The sequence below is a fragment of the Taudactylus pleione genome, unplaced genomic scaffold, assembly GCF_031769625.1.
Source record: "Taudactylus pleione unplaced genomic scaffold, aTauple2 ptg000004l, whole genome shotgun sequence".
NCBI lineage: Eukaryota > Metazoa > Chordata > Amphibia > Anura > Myobatrachidae > Taudactylus > Taudactylus pleione.
The window spans coordinates 1,519,319-1,545,000 of NW_028284407.1; the positions used below are offsets into that span (position 1 = coordinate 1,519,319).

General features: G+C 45.5%; 1 protein-coding gene across 2 annotated transcripts in view; it reads left to right on the forward strand.

Moving 5' to 3' along the window:
- Positions 1-980: 980 nt before the first annotated feature.
- GAD1 (glutamate decarboxylase 1) overlaps positions 981-25,682 on the forward strand; it is a 167,564-nt gene continuing 142,862 nt past the window's right edge. Inside the window, exon 1 of one of the 2 annotated variants that reach the window (XM_088469590.1) lies at positions 981-1,068. The gene's annotated coding sequence lies outside the window, so the exon portion shown is untranslated. The remainder of the gene's footprint in view (positions 1,069-25,682) is intronic. The other variant, XM_088469513.1, reaches the window with a different exon arrangement.

Genomic DNA, 25,682 nt, shown 5'->3' on the forward strand with positions numbered 1-25,682 from the left:
CCTGCAGTGTAGCATGGTTTCACCAAGATGATCAGTTGAGAGAGATCTCTCTCTGGGCCTGATTTTTTTTTAGAACGGCCCCCTGGCTGCTTGCATAGCTGTGGGTGACCACCCACAGCTACAGCGAGCTGCCATGATGATGGTCAAGACCATTGCGACCATCGGGCTTGCGACGAGACCCTTGTGGTAGGGTCTCGTGGCCGCAAGCCCCAGAGAGATTTCGGCTCTAACAGAGCTGAAATCTCTCCACTGACATCATAGTGGGGCTGCCCCCAAACGACAGGCGTTTTCATGGGAACTCCTCCGTTTGGGCAGCCACCCCCCCAGCCCGCCCACCAAAGGGGATGAGCGAGCTGTCACTCAACATCGACAGCTCGCCCCCTTTGTTGCGAGATGCGGAGCGACGGAGTGCCCGTCGCTAGCTCGGTCTCTCTGAGCCGGCTCCGTCGTACGCATGCGCTGTGGACCACCATCGACCCGGTTGCAAGTGCTCAGCGCTTGTGACCGGGTCTGAATCAGGCCCACTATTCCCAACTCTTAATCAGGCCCTCTGTCAGGCACTGCATGAAGTGTCAATGCAATAATGTTTTAAATATAGTTACTCCAAATTATGACGTACATGTTTCATTCACTATTTTTGTCTTTCCCTATATATGAATTTATATATTTATACCGTTTTTTTTCTCTATTTAGATATGCATTTAAAATGTATTTGTATCAGTATACATACAAGTGAATATTTGTACAAGTAAAGTAGAGCTTCTCTAACGAACTAATCAGGCGGTGACTGGCAGCTCTGCAGACTGCGCGGCATGAATTGGTTGATACCCATTGCTAAAGCACAACAGCAGCTCGTGTCTAATTTATTTTACCAGTATACAATCCTATAACTACAGTATCCTAAGTATGTGGGAGGAGCTGCAGCTGTCTATAACGGAGGATCATCAGAGCTCAGGGTAGGGTGGCTGATGGCTGTCAGTTAGTGGAGACAGCAGAGGGAACCACTGCTGCAGACAGAGATTGACATTGAAGGAGGAGCCGAGCTGCCGAGAGGAGAGAAAAGAGCAGGTAAGTTATCTACTGGGACAGGAAGAAAACTACAATAATGTATTTACCCACTTGGATAGGACGGGGGCACATTGATGTCTATACATACTAGGAGGGGGGCACAATTATATCTATGCAGACTAGGAGGTGAAGGGAAGCACATTGATGGATATACAGAGTGGAGGGAGCACAGTGATGCTTATACACACTAGGAGGGGGGCATGATGATGTCTATACAAACCAGGAGGTGAGGGGGCACATTGATGAATATGCAGAGTTGTCTTTGGTGTCTGTGGGGTCTATGTACTAAGCAGTAATAAGAGACAGAGTGAAAAGTGATAAGTAAGTGATAAGGTGCCAGCCAATCAGCTCCCAACGCCATCTCACAGGCTGTGTTTGAAAAATGACAGTTGGGGGAGCTGATTGGCTGGCACCTTATCACTTTCTTATCACTTTTCGCTCTGTCTCTTATCACTGCTTAGTACATAGACCCCTGTGTCTTTGGTGGGTTGGGGGAGGGTTGCTGTGAGGAGATTACTGAAGGGGGGGTGTTGTGAGGTGCTTTCTGTAAGATGGTCAACTCCACTGGCTCCAGCTATTTATACTATGCCTCCATTTTCTAGATGTGCTCTGTATAATGGGGGCTGGGGGGCCCTGCCTATTTTGTCAGACCCGGGGCCCACAATTTCTGAACGCAGCCTTGCTGGTGTGCACTGCTGATGACGAGGTGCATATACTGCCCCTGCAGATACGGCTGCGTCCTGAGAAGTGTACAGCTGGGCATAGTTGCGAATATATGCGCTTTTTTAGTGGTCATTTTTCTTTGGAGCAATTTATGCCCATTTTGCTGCCAATTCTGAATCAGGCCCTTGATGTTTAAAATCAGACCTGAATAATGTGCGTTCTCCTCACACTTGTCAAGATGTTCTGATAAAGAGAGTATTTATGTTGGATGCGTTGGTTTTTAAGCATAACCGTTCCAAGCTCGGGGTACAATTTATCTTTAGATTTAGAAATGTGACTTTTGCATACATGCAGGACGTGTTGTGCGCTTTCTGAGACTGTATTTCCAGTGGCATATAACGCAAAATATGTGCAACTGTACATCGTGTATTAATGTGTCTAGCACAAACATGAAGATATGCCAGCTATAAGGTGTACCTTAAAGAAGGTGTAAGTCAGAACTGGACACATCTCTCATACCCCTTTCACACATAGCCTATATACCCAAGTTTTTGCCGGTGCACTCTCACCAACCTGGATCTAGACCAAGGGTGGGCAATAAGCAGCCCTCCAGCTGTTGTTGAACTACAAATCCCAGCATGCCTTGCAACAGTTTTAGCATGGCCAAATAGAAAAACTGTGGCAGAGCATGCTGGGATGTATAGTTCTACAAAAGCTGGGGGGCCGCTTATTGCCCACCCCTAGTCTAGACTATGTGTGAAAGGGGCCAATCCAGCGACGAGTCCATGACCCTGATCGGAAGCGGGGTTATTCCTGAGTCCAACCTGGGTTACTTGTAGTGTGAATGACATAACTGGGGTTGTGATGACCCGGCTCATGCTTAAAAGGCTGATTGGCCGGCTCAGTGGCACTTGGAGATGACATCATCTCCAAGCATCCACTGCCTGACGGAAGACCCAGGTCCAGTGTGAAGGGTGGTGACCCGCAAATAACCTGGGTCTATCACCAATGTGTGAACGGCGGTAAGTACAGAAAACCCCGGCTTTGACCCGGGCTCAGTGTCCTGGGTCCGAGCCAGGTTAAAGCCAGGGGTTTATGTGTGCAAGGGGTAGTTTTCTGTCTCCACAGCCTTATACCACTAAACTTATACGTGAACACCCCATGAGCTGCCTTTTCAAGGGCAAGAGTCACATTTTTATTGGGCACAAATAGATCTACATCAACATTTTAAGCTTAATCTTTGGATATGTAAAGTAAATTCAATACTTATTAGGGAAAAGTGCTGATTGTATGACAAAGTTACACCTTGACCTTAGTATTTTATTATGCTAAATAAATAGAAAGAGGTTTTAACTTATCATTGCAATGAAAGAATGAAGGAATCTGCGTGCAACAGCTGCTAGTCAGCCGGAATGTGCAGCAGTTGTTGGACGCCCATCACAAGGTGATATTTGTGACAAAAAACACATGGTCATTGCAAAGTTATAACGCTGTCCTGCTGATGTGCAATAAATCTAGACACATGACAAGAATAACGTAGACCGTACTGTGTATCCTGTTATATCAGCTGTCAGAAATAGATATACATTTCTTAAAAATAGAGCTAACTTGTTAAAAGTGTAGATTTCTCTATTAAGGTTTGTTTTAGTTACTGCTTACAATGTTATGTTGGCTGGAATAAGGTTTATAAAATGAAATTAATAAATGGTTTTGAATAAATTCTGGAGTAAAGCAATGTCACAACAGGAATTGGGTATTTGTGATTATAATTATATGGGTTGAATACAGGAACCTCATAGTGATGGCTACACTTTGGGGTATATTTACTAAAGGTCCATTTTAATCGATTTGATTTAAAATCGATCAAAATCGATGTTGTGTTCCTAAATCACACATTTGCTAATACTTAAAAAACCAAATCAAAAATTGACTGTTAGTAAATGTGTGATTTAGCCCCAGAAACCCAACATCGATGTTGATCAAGTTTAAATCGATTATAATCGGCTTTTAGTAAATATACCCCTTCCAATCAACAACATATTTTTCTTCAAATCAAAAGTTAATTGTGAAACCAATACAAAATTACAATGTATTGCAGAAGTGCCATCCCAACAAAAACAATGTTTGGAGATTCTACTAGACTAACCGTTTGACCATCCGCTGGACTCATTGAGCTCAACTGCACTAGCTGGTCATCTGTTGGGGAATGGCATTCTGCTCCCTAATGGCTTCCCCAATCCTCTAAAGTTGAATGGCCAAAGCCGCAGGACTAGCGCCTTCTTTGCACGCTCCTATGAATGGATCACCGTACGGCGGCTATGCTTCTCCTTTGGTGATCTCCACGGCCTTGGTTGCAGCAGATACTGACACAACTTTCAGTTTTTATGTCCCTACCTTTCACTGTCTCCCCCCACTCCATATGCATATTTATAATGGGATCAGGGTGCATACAAGCCCCTGGGTCCAAAGGGACGCACACCCTGCACCAAGAGTATATTAACCTTGTGCTGGCAAGCGGGTCCCTCCTCCGCGGCACCATAGGTGTGATTATAATGGATGCAGGGTGTGCAGTGCAGACGGACCCCTGGGTCCAGGGGGCCTACACCACACCCTGCACCCAGAGTATATTAACCTTGTGCTGGCAAGCGGGTCCCTCCTCCACGGCACCATAGGTGTAATTATAATGGATGCAGGGTGTGCAGTGCAGACGGACCCCTGGGTCCCGGGGGGCCTACTCCACACACCCTGCACCCAGTGTATATTAACCTTGTGCTGGCAAGGGGGTCCCTCCTCCTCCACGGCACCATAGGTGAAATTATAATGGACGCAGGGTGCACAGTGCAGACGAACCCCTGGGTCCAGGGGGGACCCTACACCACACACCCTGCCCCCAGAGTATGTTAACCTTGTGCTGGCAAGTGGATCCCTCCTCCTCCTCTGTGGCACCATAGGCATAAGTTGTGCGGTGCATACAATCCCCTTTGTCCAGGGGGGCCCACAAGCGAGTCCCTCCTCCTCCGCGACACATATTTTATGTCACATGTCACTGTACAGCACAATATACTGTATGTTTAGGTAATATAAATATAGAAAAATACTAATAATATGAAAGATGGAAGAATGTACTATCAATATTTATATGTGAATATACTCTTTGAAAAAGCCCCCCCTGCTTAGGGGCGAAACACGTCAGAGACCCCCGGTGTAAGCACCTGTGACCGAGCCATTACTTACCTGGCGATTTAGTGACCAGTAACATTGGAAGGAGCTCAGTTGCACACGGTCTTTCCTGCTTACAAAGTCCTCTGTCTGGAGCTTGCAAGGAGAGGGAGAAAGAGGCAGATTACGCTGAGCAGACTAGGCTCCAGCCGCAGCGAGATCCTCCCAATTGTTGGGTCCTTTTCCGTGACTGGCTGTTTAGAGGCTGTGGACAGAGGAGGAAAGGTACACTGACGACTAGCATAAACTGCGATAAGACCCTTCGAGGATGTGGGTCTCTCCATGACCTGGTAAATATCCAGAGTATTTCCAGATCAATACTATCTAAAGATATGCAACAACGTTTCTTTTTCTCCATCTAACTGTGGGCCTGATTCAGACCCGCTCGCAAGCGGGTCGATGGCGGCCCAGTGCGCATGCGCACGATGGAGCCGGCTCCGTCGTGCGCATGCACGAGACCCGGATAGCGACGGGCAAACCGTCGCTCCGGGCCTCGTACTAAAGGGGGCGTGCTGTCGATGTTGAGTGACAGCACGCCCCCTTTGGTGGGCGGGCCGGGGGAGTGGCTACCCAAACAGAGGCGTTCCCATGTGAACGCCTCCATTTGGGGGCGGCCCCACTGACATCACGAGTGATGTCAGTGGGAGAGATTTTGGCTCTGTGAGAGACAAAATCTCTCTGGGGCTTGCGGCAACGAGACCCTACCACAAGGGTCTCGTCGCAAGCCCGATAGTCGCGATGGTCTTGACCATCACGACCATCTTCCTGGCCGCTCACTATAGCTGTGGGTGGTCACCTACAGCTATGCGAGCGGCCAGGAGGCCAATCTAAAAAACAAGAAGGCCGGCCCTGATTCAGAGCGAGCGCTCTGTCAGAGCGTCCGGCTCTGAATCAGGCCCTGTGATCACAACTTTTCAATTAATAGATAACTTTATATCACTCGGGCCGTTGATATTGGGACTTACACTAAGGCCCGTATTCAATTAGAAGCGAAAAAACCGAGATCCGCCAAAAATTTGTGCCGATTGCAACTTTTCGCCAGTTGGACACTTATCTCCGTATTCAATTCCAAACACTTTTCGCGTACGCGGAAACACAATGCAATGTAATAGGCAAAAAAGATTCGCTTCTGAATAGCAGGAGAAGAGAAGTTCATTTTTTTATTTTGGGGTGCAATGGTGGGGAAACCACTCAGAACCCTTAAGACAGCCCCCCTAAGGATAACTGCATAAAAAAAAGGGAGGAACACCCCAAAAAAGTACTTTCATTTTGGGGGCGAAAAAGTACAAAGTGGGGGTTCTAACTTAAAAACTAGCGAAATAGACTTTTGAGGGGTCTGCAAGTATGGGTGAGGGTTTTTTTTTATTGCAGGTGCGTTTTTTACGTTTTTTTTAAAACTTCACTTTAGCAACTTTAAAATATGCTTGCACCCACTGTCATGTACCCCAAATTTGACAGGACTACTTATTTTTACAAAAAAAAACTGCTTAATGCTATTCTTCACTACTTGTGCAAAGACGCTAATTAGAGGCAATTGTACGAGCTTAAGTACCCCAAACAATTTAATTAGGACTAATCGGGCACTACTACATTGATTCCCAATGTTAGTGCATCTTTTTGGGGGGTTCTGGCTGATTTCCCCGACTCTGATACCACTTTCCGCCTGTTCTGACTTCGCGTGTCACCATTTTTGCATCTTTTGGAATTGAATAGGGCGAATAGCGGGGATGCGCCCGATAAGTTTCTGCGGCCAAAGGACGCAAAGTTTGTGAAAAGTCCGGCAGGCGGAATCTTATCGCTGGTGCGAAACTAATTGAATACCGCCCTAAGCAGGGGCGTTTCTAGAGAGGAGGGGGCCCGTGTGCAGTCTCCGACACGGGTCCCCTCCTCTCTGTCCGGAGGCGCTGGCAGCGCATTGAGTTGTGCGCGGCCAGCGCCGGAGTTATAGACTATGGGCACTAGAGTGTGCCCAGAGTCTATAGAGGATGCGCTGGTCACCGGGAAAATGGCCGCAGCGGCCATTTTCCCTGAACTGCGCATGCGCAAATGACTGGAAAATGCCCGTGGTGGCCATTTTCCAGTCGTTTTTACTGCGCCGGACCCCTGCGCCGACGTGGGACTCCGGAGAGGTAAATAATTCTATGGGTGCAGGGTGTGCGGTGCGGGGCCCCCCTGGACCCAGGGGCCCGTGTTCCCCGCACACCCTGCACCCATTATAGATACACCCCTGGCCCTAAGTCAGTAAATATTGGCCTAAGGGAGCAATTATAGACTGCCAATTAGGGCTATACCAAATGAGTGATTGGCCACTGGACTGAATTGCCATACTGTATATATTTAAATATTATCAAGAACATATGTGTTTTTCTATGTAGAATTGCTGATTACAATTTTAGAGATATTTAAAGACAACTGTTACAAGGTTTTTTTTATCTGCCATCTCACAATCTCTAATATGTTTAGTAAACTAGTGTAGATTCTTGTCCAGTTGTTTATTACATGTGAATGAAAGAGTCCCGGGATAAGGGAGTTTATCACACAATTACGTAGACAGGATGTTTTTTCTCATCCAAAATGGAACATATTTCCTGGAGTGTTCAAAGATGGAAACCTCTTCTCATTTATAGAATTGTTTGTTATTCTTGAGAGGTACATTTTATTTTGTAAATCTAATTTTAATATGTATAATCATTTATTGCAGGGGTGGGGAACCTTTTTTCTGCTGAGGGCCATTTTGATATATATAAAATTATCTGTGGGCCTGGTGCAGGCCACGCTCCCTCCGTGTGACGACACACAGGGGCCACAATTGTGGTGATTACGGCAATGCCCGGAGTATCCTGGGAGCTGTAAATGCAGCGGAGTGACCATCTGAAGTGTCCTAAGGACGCTCCAGGCGGCACTGCTGCATAGATTCTGACTGCAGGGTGTCATTCTAGGCCCCCTGCTAGCCAGGTGAGGATAGCAGAAAAAAGCTCCAAGGGCCAGACCAAATGATTCCGGGGCCCTTATACGGCACCCGGGCCTGAGGTTCCCCATCCTTGAGTTGGGCAGAGAGATTGGGTACGGGATGCCAGCGCTCGGGACACCGCATCCCTAAAAAAAGGGTTAGGAAACCAACACCTGTCTGGTAAGTATCCTAACCATAACCCTCCATCCCCGCACCCAAAACCTACCCTCCCTCCCTAGTGCCTTAACCTAACGCTCCCCCAGTGCCTAACCCTCCCTATATGTCTAACCCCTCCCCCTAACTCTAACCCTCCTCTTAACCCCACTACTTACCATCGGGATGCCAGCCACGGGATTCTGACTGGTGTCGGGATTCCAGCGCAGGCATTCTGAGTGCCAGCATCCCATTAAGAGCAAGGGCATGCCTTGCTAGGTTTGGAGCATTCATGTTTTGCAGAGCAATACAAAAATGACATTTGATTTTGCAGAGACTGTTACTAAAACCAGATAAGGCCGTTGGGATGAGCTATTTTTTGCTAAATGGAAGTCATAACACATAGGGGCATATTCAATTCCAAGCGAAAAGTTTTTTTCGCATGCAGGACTTTTCGGCGACTTTGCTGGTTTTCAATGCGGAAAAGCATCGCGCTCGTCCCCGCTTTTCCCCGTATTCAATTAGAAATTGGCGATAACGGGACCCGGCGAAATTCTAACATGCAAAAAGTACTTTCAGATTTGGGAAATCAGCCTGACACCCCCCCCAAAAGATGCATTGACATTGGGGATCACTCTAGTTACCACCGAGTGGCCCTGCTGAAGGTATTTGGGGTACTTTAATGCTCTCAATAGCTGCTATTTAGCGTCTTTGCATAAGTGGTGAAAAATAGCATTTAGCAGGTATTTTGGCAGAAAAGAAGTAGTCCCAGCAAATTTGGGGTACATGAAAATGGGTGCAAGCATATTTTTACCTTACTAAAGTGAAGTTTTCAAAATCAGGGAGGCTCCCGCAGCTTTGCACCCCAAAAACCCCAATTCTGCACTTTTCTCCGACACCTATTCATAGGTGAAAATTTTTCGCAGGTCTCATTGCAATGAGTTTCCGCACCGGCGAAAAGTCTTCGGAATTGAATACGCAGGAAACTTTTTGCATGATGAAATGAAGTCACCGGCGAAACTTTTCTGCAGAAACGGACTTATCGCAGCTACTTGAATATGACCCTAAGTGTAATGGATTTTGTGCCTTCCTATTGCACTTAAATGCATTGTGGGTGCATCGCCCATTGCGAAAAAAATATAATGTACAAAAGTGTTACATGTAAAAAAAATAGTCCAATGCCCCCTTATATAATATTAATAATCTGTGCCATTCAAAAGGCAAAACTGGAAATTTTGAATGAAAGGGGTGGTAGTTACAGTAACTGGTAGGAGGTTAGACTTAGAAGTGAGTTTACACTTTTGCGCAATGCGCCTCTTCAGACTTTTCCACTGCCGTAAAAATACAGGCTCACTTCTAATAGGTGGATGCATCACCAAACAATGGAATGTAGACATGCACTGCTCAGACCAAACTAATACCCCTTTTATACCGGAGCTAAACCCAGGTTTTTGAAGGGTTAACCTGGGCAGCTCCCTGGTGTAAAAGGGGAGAGAGTTGGGTTGGATTGCGAGTGACCCGGCAATCCAACCCAGGTAAATAGCAGGGTTTAACACGGGCGTAGCCCATGAAACCATGCTGTGAGAACAGCGCACTACGGGTCACGATGACCTGGAGTGCGCTGCTAGCCGGCCGATTGGTCCGGCTTCAGTGGCGCTTGGAGATGACGTCATCTTCACTGGCCGGTTTTCCAGCGTCGTGATTTGAACCGCCGGACATATTTCATACCGATCCCCAAAGTTTGAAGGTTTGGATAAAGAAGATCGCGCTTCTCCAGAACATTTACAAGCAATGTAAAATTAATATACTGTGTTTAAAAATATGTCTCTAGGAATAAGAAGCAAATCATTGATATCCCAGCACTAGTCTGCATGCACTCCCCTCCTCAGTACCAGGTGTGCAGGATTCACTCACCTGGTGAGCAGGATACGTGGAAAATATATATTATCTTGATGAAAAGACTTTAAAAGTTGCTCTTTCTACATAACTTAAGAGACAATAGCAGGAAGAGATCAAAGTGAACCACTTACAGTTGAGTACCAGACTGAGTACACATTACAGCCTGCTGTTGTTATAGGGCCTGAGCAGACAAATGCTTTTTCCTGTGTATTTCAATCTTTTCATTCCTCTTAAAAATATGGACCAGAAATAGATAACGTTGTCCTATAAGCAATAACAATGCACAGAATGATTTCTTGTAAACACAGCTTATAACAGATTTTTCCCCTTTTCTAAAACATTGAGTTCTTGGGTAGATTTAAAAATGCACAACAGGCTTTTCCAATCCAGTTTAACATGCGGTTAATATGAGGGGAGGGAGGGGGGGGGGGTTAAGATGGATCATTCATGTAGGTGAAAATGTATCCCAAATTTATCCCAAAGTGGTTTAAATCATACTTGCCTACCCTACCGATTTGGTCAGGAGCCTCCCGAAAATCGGGTGCCGCTCCAGACCTCCCGGGAAGGCAGGCAAGTCTCCCGGGCACCAGCGACCCGTCCCCCGTCCCCCCTGCACTCACCATAAAAATCCCGGCAGCGGAGGGGCCAGTGACGCGATTCGCGCTGAATCACGTCATCACAGCCCCGCCCCCTGCCTCACAATGCCTTTAAAAACGGCATTGTGAAGAAAGGGCGGAGCCGCGATGATGCGATCGCGCTGCCACACCCCCATGCTCCGCCCCAAAATGTTCATCATCGCCGGGCCACGCCCCCTTTTCGTTGCAACCCGCCCCCCGCCGAGAAGCCCGACAACTGTGAAATGTTGGCATGTATTGTTTAAATTAATGATTATTTCTGACTATACACAAGTTTGAATGATTCATTGATTTAGATTTGAGTTTGACTATGGTTCTGCTTGCCTGATTATACTAATGTACTCTTCCTCAGAGGAGTAGTGTGGAACCATGGCGCCTGGAGAAAGTGCATGTCGTAGTGACCCCCTGTACTCAACTGTGCCAGCGGGGTGTTGCCAGCCTGTGGGGGAATACTGAAATGAAGAGAAAAACAGCAAACAGTGACAGTATCACACTTGGCACTGAGGTCCCATTGGAGGAATAGAATGCTTCGGTGATGCACTATCTGATATTAAATGGTATCTCCTTTGGCCCTGCTTTATTTATGTATAGCACCTAGGATGTGACTTTTATCTCCTTTGAATAATTGTTATTAGTCAATAGAGGAGATTGTATTATATACTCTGATCATTTAACTTAAACTGACAGAATACATGTGCTAGAGTGAGATATCACAGGGTGCACAGCTTATTACTGCAACTAGTGCCCCAAGCAGCTTTCACTGGAGTGGGGACACCTATGGGAAGCTCCCTTCTCAGCTATGCTCCTACTTCACAAATATACATTGCACCTATATTACTGTGAGTACTACTAATCATGTTCTGTCTACCACCATTATTATTATATCAGGTCTCCTAATACAGTATTTTTTAAAAGACCTTTCAAATAACACTGTGTGGTCATGCCTAGGAACACCTCATTACTTTATATAGCAAAGCAGTGATTTTTTTTTTTAAACTCATACCTGCCAATAAGAAAAGAAGAGGGTCAAAGAGCCAATCAGAGAGGGGTGGTGACAGAAGCCAATAAGAAAGGAGAGGGGAGGGGCAAAGAGCCGATCACAGGGTAGATAGGGGAGGGAATTAAAGAGGTGAGAAGTGAATGTAATCAGTCTGACAGGAAAGTGGAGGTGACAGAAGATGATTACAGAGGAGGGAGGGCCGGAGGGGAGACAATCTGGGCAGTTTGAGGGAGCATGAAATGTAGAAACGGATCTCAGATCCATAACTTATTTAAGATATAGAGCAAACAAACTGAGCTAAAACTAACAGGCGGCCATCATACTGTGCAGCGCCCCATGAATTCCGGAAACCTCACATTAGCAGATATCTATATAATAAGTGAGATTGTGTGTGTGTGTTTGTCCTTTATGCACGGCCAGAGTTTTGTACCTAGCTCCACCAAATTTGGAATGGTGCTGTAGTTTGATGAGGATTAGGTTTTTGGCTGTGTTTGAAGGTCATCATGGCCATGGAGGTCTACATGGTGCAGATCAAGTAGATCGTGGAATCTCTGATTTAAATTTTTTGTTTACGCAAGTTCACTCAGGATGTCTCCAGTGCCTTAAACTGCACTGATCTGAAGGCACAGGCTGTTATGTACGATTAGGGGGCAGGCAGAGCTCCAACGAAAGAGCAGTGAGAGGATCAATTGTCACACTGCACCTGCACTGATTGTTACTAAGTCAACCTGTGCTTGACTTTATAGAAAATATGAGTGAAGACATTCATTATGAAGCAAGTCGAACGAAACCTGAGCTAAGGTTACAATACACTGCAATGTTCAATCAAGCTCTCCTCTGCTTGGAGGACAAAATTGAGCAGATGGTAGGCAAAGAGTCTGCATCAGCTAGGGCTTCCAAGCCTGGTGTCAAATCAAAAACAGACTTCGTTCTATGGTAACAAGAAAAACTGTAAAGGTGCATACACACGGTCAGATTTGTCAGATGAACGATCTGAACAATTTGACCAACGATTTGAACTACGAATGATTTTTGACTGCATTAAAATGAATGGAATCGTCCAAATCTGACTGCAAACACATCAGATGTCAGATATTGTTATCTGACAAGTCGGAATGCGCATCGTTCATCTGACAAAAATGTCAGATATGTCAGATTTTCCTTCAGATATGAACGATTTTTAAAATCGTTATCGTTCAGATCTGAAGAAAAATCTGACCATGTATATGCATGTATAGGTGCATACACACGGGACGATCTGTACCACCAACAACTTGAAAGATAGCTTTATCGTCCATGCGGGAACGCGCATCGTTGGTTGTTGGTTGATCACTCACTGCCTAAAAATTAACGATATGAACGATATATCGTTCAACAATATCGTTATCATTCAGGAAAATCGTCCCGTGTGTATGCAGCATAAGTATTGACTTTCTAGATGCTCCAGAGGGAACAGAAAAAAAACATTCCTCCTAAAACTAATCTTCGCCAAATTTCATAGCCAAAAGCAGATTGCAATTGCAGTTGCCTTCTCAGGTATTGCAGCAAAATTGCTCATACAACATTGTTTATACCTCAGTGTTGAGGTAACCGTGTCTAAATACTCTATATAATAGATAGGTCCTTTTCAGGGCTAAACTCATGCTAGCAAACAGTGGCGTCCTTTTAATGATCAATGGAATGGGGTTATAGGCGAGGACAATATAAAAAATGAAGGCTGCAGATGGATTCAAGGTCCATTCTACAACCTGGGCAATGCCGGGTTTTCTAGCTAGTAGTTAATAACAGTTACACCTTTTAATCACATTTTATCTTATCATGGTAACAAAACCACCATAACCACATAGCATTATAACACTATCCCTCATCGCAACCCAGACCTCCTTCCCATAGGGAAGGAGCAGGTGCATTCACCATCTGAAGACGGCGAATGCTCCCACAGTCAAGCTCCGAAAATATTATATTTTCGGAGATTGACGAATTCTGTCCCCATACTAGTGTATGGGAACAGCGGGCCATTCCGTAAGAGGAAGGTAATTTGGAGATAGCTGTGATATCTCCTGCTTCACCTGCCCGATAACTTAATTTTTACAATTGTAGGTGAAGTGCATTTTCACCTGCTTTTGTGATAATGAAGTGATGATAAATAGACCCCTATATCAGTGGTTCTCAAACTCTGTCCTCAGGACCCCACGCAGTTCACGTTTTCCAGGTCCCCCAGCAGGTGCACAGGTGTATTCATTACTCACTGACACATTTTATAAGATCCACAGGTGAAGCTCATTATTTCACTTGTCATTCTGTGAGGAGGCATGGAAAACATGCACTGTTTGGGGTCCTAAGGACTGAGTTTGAGAACCTGTGCACTATATCATTATATTATTATTTATTTTTATTTATTACCAGTTATTTATATAGCGCACACATATTCCGCAGCGTTTTACAGAGAATATTTGGCCATTCACATCAGTCCCTGCCCCAGTGGAGCTTACACTCTATATTCCCTACCACATGCACACACAGACACAATAGGGTTAATTTTTGTGGGGAACCAATTGGCCTACCAGTATATTTTTGGAGAGTGGGAGGAAACCGGAGTACCCGGAGGAAACCCACGCAAGCACAGGGAGAATATACAAACTCCACACAGTTACGGCCATGGTGGGGATTGAACCCATGACCTCATTGCTGTGATACATTATATAATGTATTATTCTTATTAAGTACAGTCTTCAAACAGCCCTCGCAAAATAAAGCTGAGGAAACTAGATCAAAGACCTTAAATGTCCCATAACATAGTAATGATGCATAACAATAGTGAATGTTACCTGTTCAATGACATCTGGTATTTTAGGGTTCACGTGACTGTATCTCACCTGCTCAACCCAACCTATAATCTTGTTATAGATAAATTTTTTGTAGCGTTTGTTTTGTAAAGTGGTTACTCCATACACACTGCTGTTGCAAATAGTTCACTTAAAATATTCTATGTGTAGTATATTCATACGAAGGTATATTTTAAGACATGTATAATGTGTATGTACTTGATGTGTGGGACGGGTCATTTCATGTTTGGTGTATAAAGGAAATAGTTGTAGAGGAAATTATTAGTGAATCATGTGAAGATTGGAACTGGCCTCATGAAATGCTGACATCACCATCACTCTACTAATCTGCAAGCTGACCATACACCATAATTGCCTACTTTTGAAAAAGCATTTCAGGGAGATTGTGAAAGCAGCACCTGAGAAGGTGGTAAGGTGAACGTGTACATAATTTGATTTACATCCAAATGTAAATGAGCCCCAAAGCTGTTAGTAAAACCCCTTTTACACCAGAGCTAAAACCCGGGTTATTGCAGGGTTAACCCGGTTTGGTTCTTGGTGTAAAAGGAAACAGGGTTGGATTCCCAGGTTGAGTGACCCGGCAATCCAACCCAGGTAACTTGCAGGGTTTAACACGGGAACAACCCGTGAAACCCTGCAGTGTAAACGGTGCGATCTGGATCACGATGACTCGGATCGTGCCGCATGCCTGCCGATTGGCTGGCTTCGGTGGCGCTTGGAGATGATGTCATCTCCAAGCGTCCACTTCAATGCCGGAAGAGCCGGCTCCGGTTTGAATGGCACCAACTCCAGAATATCCTGGGTCGGCGCCGGGGAAGTTCCGGGCCTTATCTGGATTGGAACCCTGGGCCTGATTCAGACCCGGTCGCAAGCGCTGAGTGCTCGCAACCGGGTCGATGTTTGCCCACTGGGCATGCACACGACGGAGCCGGCTCCGTCATGCGCATGCGCGAGACCTAGCTAGCGACGGGTGCTCCGTCGCTCCGGGTCTCGCACCAAAGGGGGCGAACTGTCGATGGTGAGTGACAGGTCGCCCCGTTTGGTGGGCGGGCTGGGGTGGTGGCCGGCCAATCGGAGGCATTCCAGACGGAACGCTTGCCGTTTGAGGGCGGCCCCACTGACCTCACAAGTGATGTCATTGGAGAGCTTCCGGCTCTGTTAGAGCCAAAAGCTCTCTGGGGTTTGCGACCACGAGACCATACCACAAGGGTCTCGTCGCAAGCCCGATGGAAGTCGCCCACAGCTATGCGAGCGGCCAGGAGGCCGCTCCAAAATAAAAAAAACACCCTGATTCAGAGCGAACGCTCTTTCAGAGCGTCCGGCTCTGAATCAGGCCCCCTGTTCCAACCTCTGGGTCAGACCCAGAATTTAGGTATAAAAGCGGTATAAGATTTACTTGTTGATGACAATACACTGATATATTTCAGGGCTTGCTCATCATTTATTGTGTTTTACAAGTGGTTCCATGTAAGTGGCCACGAGAAACCTTATATGAAAATGCATGTAGCCTTAGGGATCATTATGCCTTATAACTAATACAGGGAAATGGCACTGATTATATAATTTGAGTGTACATCTCTCTGATTTCTTATTTTTCCAAGTATATAACAGCTATATAATGGGGTAAGGTGCAATCAGGGAGATTATTATACTTTTCAGGGAGTCTGGGAGATTGCAAATATTTCAGGGAGTCTCCCTGACAATCAGGGAGAGTTAGCAAGTATGCCAACAATAGTGGGCAATTATTACTCATGTTATATGTTGCATGTACTGTAGCTGGATTGGGAGACTTAAAGGCCGTCGGTTCAAATCCCGACCCTGGAAGCCCGACACATTATAATCCCGACGCCGGCTGGTAAGTATATTTAACCCTCCCCTCTCCAACCCCTAACCCTAATCCTCCCTTGGGCCTACCTAACCCTAAAACTCGGGGGGGGGGTGCCTAACCCTATCCCCCCCTGCCCGCACCCTAAACTTAACCCTCCCGGGGGACTGCCTAACCCTAACCTCCCCCCGTTGGTGCCTAACCCCCGCATCCCTTAGCCTAAATATTACCCTCCCGGGGGGGAGGGGGGGTGGATTCTGGTAGTCGGCATTTCGACCGCCGCCATTCTGATTACAGCTGGCATAGATACTTAATCTTATCAGCAATATAATATGTAACATCTATTACACAGGTACTCAAACTCTGTCCTCAGGACCCCAAACAGTGCATGTTTTCCAGGTCTCCTCACAGAATCACAGGTGAAATAATTAGCTCCACCTGTGGATCTTATAAATTATGTCAATGAGTAATGAATACACCTATGCACCTGCCAGGTTACCTGGAAAATGTAAACTGTGTGGGGTTCTGAGGGCCGAATTTGAGAACCACTGATTTATTATATGTACATACATATATAATTATATATAGGCTTACCATACTATCCCTTTAAACCGGGACACTCATGAATTATACACGTTCTGTGGCTGGTTGACGTCAAGCCTGGAGTTCACCTGTAATGCATCAGTGTCCCGGTGCATTACACTTCAGTCCTAACTAGGACCAAAAAACAGAGACCAGCACACCACCTATATTGAAGATGCAAAAGACTGTTGTATTTTTAAACTTTAAAAATACAACATTATTTTGCATCTTCAATATAGGTAGCGTAAAATTGGTGTAAAAATTAGTTTGGTCAATGGTTTGATAGATTTACCAAACAAACGGACTGCAATAACTTATTACATATGTCAAGTTTTCATCCACCATCGTTGAAATGCGACCTGCCCTATTCACAAATTCTTCGCATTACATGCATTACATCTGACCCTAAATTAATTGAACAACAAATCAATGACCTTATTGACAGATTTTTATTGAGAGTATATGATCGTGAGTTACTCCAACAAGCAAAATATAAGGCACTAAAAATGGATAGGAGGTCACTATTAAATACAAAAACCAAAAAAGAAAAATCTGAATTTATTCCATGGGTTACTGAATTTTGTCCCATTAGTAATAATATACATCAGACAGCTAAAAAATTGTGGCCTATTATCCAGTCGGATAACGACTTAAAATTACGAGACACTAGGCTTATGGCATGTTATACCCGGCCACGCAATATGAGGGATATACTAGTTAAAGCTGATATTAGCAATCGTAAAAAAACTAATGTTAACTTTTTAACTACTAAATTGGGCCGTGGAAAGTGCTTGTACACAACGTGCAGATATTTAATACCAGGAGATAAATTCTATCATCCACACACTGGTAATAAATTCAAAATTAGGCACCGGCTCACTTGTAACTCTAGATTTATTGTATACCAAATAATTTCTCCTTGTGGACTCTCATACATAGGGAAGACTGAGCGTACTTTTAAAGAGAGGATGGCGGCACACAGGTCAGCAATAAGAGCAGCTTTAAATAGCGGAGATAGTGACCAGCCTGCGGCCAGACATTTCTGTAAGATTCCCCACTCTCTAGCCTCCCTACGTTATCGTATGATCGACCACATTCCATATTCCATCAGAGGTGGTAACCGTCCTCTCAAATTATTGCAACGTGAATCCGAAGGGATCTTTAGATTAAGTACATTGGGGCCTATTCATTAAACCTAAAAATTCTCTAGAGATAATTAGGTTTAGAACTCGCATGGAGTTCTACCTAATTATAGGTGGAATTCATCATTCCACCTCTCCATAACTATCTATTCCGAAAAGCTGTCATTTTTGCGATGACAGCTTTTCGGGAAATAGATTCTTTTCCCTGCCTACACTACCTTATCGCATCTGGAAACAGCGCTGCGCATGCGCTGTTACATCTGTAAAACCAGCACTGCCTACAGATGCGTTAAGTTTGTGTACCCCCCCAACCCCCCTCCCCCCTCCGCTCATCTCCCCCCCCCCCCCCCCGACTTACCTGTCCGCGCACCAGCCTCCGGCTCCGTCCTGCTGGTCTGTCATGTGGTTTCCCAGCAGACCACATGACAGATTAGAAAAAGAAAAAAAAATTATTTTTTTTTGTCTAAACTTTCTTGTGCTCTGCTGGGGAGCACACATGTCCGACCAGCCTCCGGAGCCTGTGGACGGAGCAGAGCGCCGGAGGGACTCGTCGGAGGACCTGCACACGCGGATACAGGTAAGTCGATTCTGCTATTCCCCACCTCACAGTGGCGAATAGCAACTGCATCAAATTCCGAAAATTCATAATTTTCGGAATTTAATGAATACCACAATTTCCACATCCCCATACTAATGTATGGGGAGTGTGGAAATTAACGCAGGGGAACTTAGCAAGGAGATATCTGTGATATATCCTGTGCTAAGTCTGTTCATGAATACCAAAATAACGTTATTTAAGGAAAATGTCCTTAAAAACGTTATTTTAGTGTTGAATAATAGGCCCCATTGTCACCTAAAGGGTTAAATGACCATTTAGGCCTTAATAGTTTTGTACAGTTATTAGATAGGATTAGCCATGGTCCCTTGGCATTCTGTCATTCAGCTTTTTGCAAATTATCTGCTACTGTATCCATCATTGGTCTATATCTAATATATCTAGTTTACATTTGGTGCCGTTTATACTGCCACATTACATCATAGATGAAGTTGTATATTTCTCTCCCCTGGTTTTCTCCTTTTTTCCCCCTGTCTTTCCTCACTTCTAAATTACTCTATAGTGATTTAAGGGTATAAAAAATAACCAGTCTATATTATAACATCCGTAATAGCTTTGATGGGTATATAACATAATTTTCAACATGTGTCTTTGAACATACGGGTTGTGTATATGTGCTCTATGTGATATCAAAGCCATGTTTTTTATAGTTAGTATTTATTTTCATTTATACTAATGTTTATGCTGTTTACAGCAACATGTTATGTACTATGTTGCCATGGTGATGGGGTGCACAATGATGACGCTTTGTCCGTCGGTTAGGATGACGTCATACTCACTGCGCCGCTGGCCGGGTGGGAGATCCTGCGTCCGCCTGCAGCTTGCTCATGGTGTTCGTCTGTATTTAAGGTAAGATGATTTGTTTTAATCTTTGTCTGATGAAAGTGCCACACCATTAAAGCCAGGCACTGAAACGTTGCCATACATGCCGCTGGTGGAGTGCTGCACCATTGGAGAAGTATACATTTATCTATTCGTGCGGGCACCCGGTGTTGTTCCATTTGTAATAGGGAGAGCCGGACCATTTGTGCATTATATATATATATATATATATATATATATATATATATATATATATATAAATCTGACTCTTTATTATACATATAAAATGTATGATGCGACTTATGAATAAGTGCATATATTATTATGACATTTGTACAATATATAATTGAATATATAGCAGAGATCAGGAGAGATCCGGCTGATCATATCATGCGCCTAATTTCCAGACATTGCACTGATTCAGCAGTGATCACAGCTGCGATTTTGCATGGAAATCAGCTGCGAAAATATGCTAATGCCTGCCAAAGCACAGCCAGCATAGGGATGCCCACTGCTGCCTTCTCACATGTGTACGACATCACGTACCTGTCTAAACATCGGTACCATCGACACACATCGGCCAGTCACACACCAGCTCTAACCAGCCGCAGACACTGCAAGTCTCCTTGCATACAGAGGGCTCTCATGCTGCGTATACCATCACAGTGGCTAATTTATGTATGCCCAAGCAACGGCGTTTACACGGCCAGGCACGCCTGCGTTTCTCTGACCACTCCCCCATCTCCACCCCCAAACGCTCACAGCCTGTCACTCACTCTGCGATGGATTTCCCTGTGTGTGCGTAATTGCAGTGCCAACCAGCGCACATGCAGTACAGCTTATACACATGTAATCGCTGCTGAATCAGGCCCATTGTCCAACCTGGCCATCACCATTTTGTAACCCTGTGCTTTCGGCTGGGTGGCAGGATTACTAAGTGACCTACAGTACTGCTGCGTTCAGAGTGCAGGTCCTGCTCCGTAAGAGCAACTGTGTGCAGTTGTGTGCAGGAGCAAAGTCCAGTAACTTGCAGGGGAATAATAGTGGAGTAATTTAGGGGTTTCTCCATTCCTCATAGTAGTAATTCAGGGGTTTCTCCATTACTCATAGTTACCAATCTGCTTTCTCTGTAAACAGGGGGTTAACATCAGTTACCAAGTATATCAGCACTTCTAGTATCTGCAGCGTAATGTAGAGTTGTAGAGTGCAGTCCAGGGTCAGGCTTTAATTATTTACCGATGGCAAGGAATGATAGAAATACACATGTATTCTCCAGCTATGCTGTCTGTGCAATAGATAAGGGACTGAGATGAACATGTGCTTATTATTTATTTATAAAGTGCTTTACCAGGAAATACATTTAGCGCTTTCTCTTTTCAAGTATGTTCTGTAGATATCAATTACAATTGTTGTGAGATGGTAACAGACGGAAGGTGTTATAGATGAGCAACCACCAAATAAAAGATGGCGCTCAGGTTGGTTGCTCCAGAAATGATGATCTCTGAAGGAGAAGGCAGAGGGGCTGATTGACAGTTGGGAGCAGAGCAAAAAGGAGCACGTAACTTTGCACCTTTCCGACTTCTGTATTCTCTCCTCCGGGACATGCCTGGAAGAGAGATGCAGCTATCTGCTGGAAGGGGAGGGGCCTGGGGCTTTCCATCATTAGGCCCCACCCCCTCATATTGTAATGCCACAAATTTCTGGTCTGTTGAGAGTGGGTGGGGCCCCCTTCCCAAGGACCCACAAATCCCGATATTGTCCTCCCTATACTGCTAGAAATGGAAATTGAAAAATATAAAAAAAAAACAAATGAACCCACTGCTACTAGAAGCCCTTTCAATGGAATGTAGTCAGGAAGCTGACGATCTAAATACCGACCGCCGGCTTCCCGACTGTCTAATCCCAGCAAGGTACTAATGACAGGCGTCGAAATCCCGACGCCTGTCATTAGACCTACATTGGGAGCCCAACGCCCGGCATACCGATCGAAGGTAAGCCTTAGGGTTAGGCACCCCCGGGGGGAGGTTAGGGTTAGGCACCCCCCCGGGAAACTTAGGGTTTGGCTGCGGGGAAGGGGGGGGTTAGGTTTAGGCACTTAGAGGGGGGGTTAGGGTTAGGCACTTAGGGGGCGAGGTTAGGGTTAGGGATCCCTAAGGGAGGGTTAGGGGGGAAAATAGGGTTAGTTATACTTTGCTTACGTTATACTTACCTTATTAGCGATCGGGATCTTCACCTCTGCCGGGCTTCTGCTGTCGGGATTTGAACTACACCCCTTTCAACTCAACAATTTAAAAAGAAAAAAAATCTGTCCGGTGGCTAATTAATAGCCAAATAGCCAACCAGTGGCTGTGTCCTATCTACTTGATAAGAGACAACCAATCAGGAGCTCTCGAGGACCTGACTGACTGTGTTATGGTCACGGTCGAGTTTTTTGTTGTTGGGTTTTTTTTCTGTTTTTTTTCTTTGTCGAATTTAACTTAATTTAATTGCATAAAGGGATGTGATATATCAAACACACTTTGTTATGATGTAAAAGATACTGATTTGGGAATGAGCATGTTTTTCCATGACATTGGATAATATATACAGTAAGATAACAGAACATGATCAGATTTTAAAAAATCATTATGGGCTGGACAAAGGCAATTTGAGGATCCAGCAGCTATAGGCCTGATTAGCAAACCCGATGGTTTGCGATCAGCGCATGTCCAGGATCTGTCATTGCGACGTCGCTCACGGTGCCCCTAAGCGCTGTTTGTGGGCAGGGAAGGCATCCCAGAAAACAGCGGCACATTTTCAGGCTGTGCCGAGGCCAGTTTCTGTATCTTTTGACACAGACTCACTGGCCCCGGCTGCGTGAAAACATTGGCCATCCTGAGTAACCTGAGGGTTACTGAGATGGTTGATGGTCACATAAGTCAGGTGAGGCAGAGCCTGTCCGGTCATACTTAGGTATACTCCAGAGTTTTTACTATAAAAATGATAAGGAATATTTAAAGAAAATATTATAAATATCTTCGTTGATCAAAACTCACCAAATGTCCAGCACTATACATGTATACTGCTGCACCTATGTATAATGCCCACATGAACCTTCTGGTACATATATGTATCTGTAAATCAGGCTCTGATACTAGCCAGTGCCTCCCCAGCCAATTACCTCACCACACATCACTAGTCCTCGGACTCAGTAGCAGATCACAGAAGCCGGAAGAAGGCGCCTATTACACAAGATGCTTCCATGTTTTAGCATTGCTGCTGCGTCCAAAGATGCTCTGTATCAGGCCCTATATTTTTAACCTAAGTATACAGTATAGCTATAGTATATAGCTATGTTAAGTATATAGCTATGTACATTTACTATTAAAAATTAGGAATAGGAGGGTGCATTAGATAATAAATGTGTAGTGTGGGCATCTTTCAGTTTCCATCCATACAGTATATTGCAATTACCCTCCCAATTATTCCATATATTGCAGAGAGATACCAGTATTGCTAGACATGTATTATATAGGTAATACATGTCTAATATAGAACATACTAGGGAATCCCGGTGGTAACCACCTTAGTTATGGAGGATATTATGGATATTAGTTACTGAGGATATTATGGAGATAATGAGGCCGTAATTTGAGGGTATTTGTCATAAAGAGTTCTGCTAAATATGGTGGAACAACCACATTGGCCAACAAAACCTTTCCATTGTGATAGCAGTCTATAAAATGGCCGTTAATGTCCTCTACCAGGAAGTGTAGGGCACCACAGTTCACACATTGCACGTCCATAGGACCCAAAGAGTAGTATTGTGACGAATATGTCATGAAGAATGCAAGCAGCGTATCAGTTGATCTTGTTATACGTTGGTTGTGACGATAATATTCTCGACTGTAAGATTTTTGAACCGCACTCTCTGGACAACCTGTAAGGGTTCCACAATGTCGATGTCCTCGAGGCCGGCCTCTAGGCATGTTTGGAGTAAACAATGCGAGGTAAAGTGAATAATGAAATAACACAGAAGTTGGTGATTGAGGTCCCTGCAAGACGCACTGATATATGTGACTGCAAATAACTCACAGTTTCCAGACTTCCCAGCAGGTCATATGTTCCAGGTTACCCAGCAGGTGCACGGTTCAGTGTGTGTTCAATAAAAAGCTCCCTCTTGGGTTTAACATGCAGGGAAACCAATACATTTAACCCTATAGGTTACCGCTCATTGCATGAGGGTTTACTGTGCGGAGAAAATGTAGTATAATTAAATAGCTCTGGGCGTGAAACCCCAAAATTTTCCCCATGTGGGAAACCCTGCACCTAATTGGATAGGCTCTGACTGCATACCTGCCACTATATGCAAATATGTAAATAATGACTAATGACAACAGTGCAGAACCTTTAGATGTGTGTATGGTCGTCAGACAAATGGTGTGCAGCCGTACACTTGCACACGAGAGGAAACGTTGCTTCTAAACCCGGGAAAGAGAAAGCCTAAAACTAAGCATTGTCCCATTTGTGAAGCGCAATAGAATATGCCGGTTAGGGCCGTAATCAGGGGTGTGTGAGTGCTGCCACTGCGCAGAGCCCTGTGGGCGGCACCGCCACTCACCCGTGGTCCCTGCATCTGGCTAGCAGGGTGCTAGAAATGACACCCTCCAGTTAGAATCTCTGCAGCAGTACCACTCGAAGTGTCCTTAGGACGCTGCAGGCGTAATCATCCATGCCGTTACAGCCCCCCCGGGCATTGTTGTCATTCCCAGAGATATGTGGTCCCGTCTTACCTAGACACAACGTCATGCTGGCGCCAGGACCCACAGTTATGGTGTTGTTTCTGGCACTATATAAATGACTAATAAATAAAATCATTGTCTGACAATGCCTCATTTCCCATGCGCCCAAATGAACAGGAAAGTGGGAATGGAGTCCTATAACTGTGTCACACTATTTTTGAACTAAGAGGAAGTAAGAGGTGGATTATTACCTATGGGTGTCCCTATTTGTCATTTCAAAAGCATCGGAGCCAGGGGCTGGCTGACAACTTTTAGCCTGGTGGGGCAAATGCATGCAGGTGGCCCTGGCAGAGGAGTAGCGTGTAGCCAGGGTGCCCGAAGAACGTGCGTGTTACAGCGCCCCCCCCCTCAAATGTTTCAGGGAGGAGGCGGGTCCATATGGGATTAATGTAAGGTAAAAATAAAGATTAGGGGCAGCCCCCTGTCGTAGTGCCCATATGCAGTGCCCCCATGTGCCACAGGAGAGAACACCCTTATGCAGGCCTCCAGTAGTGCCCCCAGTATGATCCCCCCTATGCAGTGCCCCTTGTGCCCCCAGTAGTAAGCCCCTTATATAGTGCCCCCAGTAGTGGTCCCCCCTGTGCAGTGCCCCTTATATAGTGCCCCCAGTAGTAGTCCACCCCCCATGCAGTGCCCCCAATAGTGGTAACCCTTATGCAATGCCCCTTAAATAGTGGCCCCAGTTGTAGTCTCCCCCCTATGCAGTACCCCCAGTATTGCCCTTTATATAGAGCACCCAGCAGTGGTCCCTCGATGCAGTGCCCCCAGTAGTAGTCCCCTCCCTCTATGTAGTGCCCCTAGTAGTAGTCCCCTCCCCCCTATGCAGTGCCCCTAGTAGTAGTCCCCTCCCCTTGTAGTGCCCCTATTAGTAGTCCCCCCCTTGTAGTGCCCCCAGTAGTAGTAGTACCCCTTGTAGTGCCCCCAGTAGTAGCCCCCCTTCTAGTGCCCCCAGTAGTAGTAGTCCTCCCTTGTAGTGCCCCCAGTAGTAGTAGTCCCCCCCTTGTAGTGCCCCCAGTAGCAGTAGTCCCCCCCTTTGTAGTGCCCCCAGTAGTAGTAGTCCCCCCCTTTGTAGTGCCCCCAGTAGTAGTAGTCCCCCCCTTTGTAGTGCCCCCAGTAGTAATAGTTCCCCCAGTAGTAGTAGTCCCCCCCCTTGTAGTGCCCCCAGTAGTAGTAGTCCCCCCCATTGTAGTGCCCCAGTAGTAACCCACCCCCCTGGTAGTGCCCCCAGTAGTAATCCCCCCCTGGTGGTGCCCCCATAGTAATCCCCCCCTGGCAGTGCCCCCAGTAGTCCCCCCCCAGTAGAGAGAGACTTACTAAAAAAAAAAAAAGAAACTCCCGCTCCTGGTCCCGACGCTATCAGCTCCTCCGGCCGCTTTGCATGGGAGAGACGTCATTACTCATGACGTCTCTCCCATTACGCACTGCGGGAGCCGGAAGATGGCTCCTGCAGTGGGAGCAGCAGCAGCCGATGAGAGTCTGAC